Raw genomic sequence first — 1,601 nt, forward strand, 5'->3', positions numbered from 1 at the left:
TTTCCCTTGGCCCCTTCCCCGCTTTGCTATTGGAACCCTTGCTACAGCAGGAATGTTGTGAAACATTCCTTCCCCATCTGAGCTTCTGAGCTTTCAGTTGTAAATTACATTTGTCCCGAGTGTCCTGAGGACTATCAAGAAGAAGAAAGAGAGGGCTTTTTTTAAAATTTAATTAACTTATATGTAAATAGAGCAAATGTGAGCAGGCAGTTTGGAGAACCCTGAGAAGCTAATTCAGCAGCACCGTGTTTGTAAAACCAATGACTAGTAATGCCTTAACCTGGTCAAAGGTTCGTAGCTGCTTCCCTCCCCGTGCCCAGACTTTAGGCAGAGACCAGAAAACAATTCTGGGAGCTGATACACAGTGTTGTGATTCTTAGTAATAAGCCACTACCTTTGCAAAATCTGACTCTTTACAAACAAGGCGCTCATCATTTTCTTTTTCCCATTTGGATCTCAGGTTACTCAAGACAAATATCTGAACTGATAGTATTATTACTCAAATCACAAATAAGGAACTAGCTCTCAGAAGTCGGGAGGTAGCTCAAAATGCACAGCTTAATTAAGCCAGGACGTAATTGTTGTTTCATGCTCCCAAAAGGAATGCTTGTTCTCCCTTACACTTAGCTCTAAAATTGTATCAAATATCCTGAACACTATTTTACATATGTAGTATTTCACTTTCATATATATTGTGTCAAATTCTTAATTGAAGTTAAGGTGCCAGAAATTCTCCAGTCTCTTCTTAGTATTTCCAAGACTGTGAGCCATGTGGCAGAGCACTTCTCCCAGGTTCCCTTACCCTGCTACACTCCGCCCAGGTGCCTCTTCCCAATAAAATCTTTTGCTTTGTCAGTACGTGTGTCTCCTCGGACAATCCATTTCCGAGTATTAGACAAGAGCTCACTTTCTGGCCCTGGAAGGGGCCCGTCCCCCTTCCTGTTACAGTTACATTGTGAATTGCAAAAAATTTGAAGAAATAGTCTTTCAGTATTTAAAAAACTGTTTTATTCAGCAAAGAAGCCACTCACATTACATATGACTTCATTGTTTCATTTTTGTCCTACTCATTAATGTAAATAAAAATATCAACCAACAGTCATTGGAGCTACACTTGTTTGTCAATTGCAACCATAGGTTGGCTAGATTCTAGAGTTGAACAAAGATAAATGAAAGCATACTGTGAAAATCAATGGAATATATGGGATTTGTAAGAAAGAGTATTATTTTACTGTTATTTGTAAATTGGGTAATATGCATCCTTTATATCATAAAATTTATGATAAACATATATACATATTTTGGGGAGAGAGCCAGTTGTTAAATATTTAGAGCACAACACAAAGTCTTCATAGTTTTGCTGAGAACTAGCCCTGAATGTCCACATGCTCAAAAAAGAATGGATTTTGTGTGAGTGTGTGTGAAAAACTTCAGTTTGCCATGTTTTATATTTATAAGCAGACAAGTTCCAATGTTTCTTTAAAATGATAGACATCTACTTTCTCCACTATTATGAAATTAGTGGATGAAGCAGGCAAAGTATTTCCTTTTCTTCACATTACTCTTCTAACCTAGCAAAAGCAAAAATGTCTCATTCCTGC

Source organism: Lipotes vexillifer, unplaced genomic scaffold, assembly GCF_000442215.2.
Source record: "Lipotes vexillifer unplaced genomic scaffold, Lipotes_vexillifer_v1.1 scaffold163, whole genome shotgun sequence".
Lineage (NCBI taxonomy): Eukaryota > Metazoa > Chordata > Mammalia > Artiodactyla > Lipotidae > Lipotes > Lipotes vexillifer.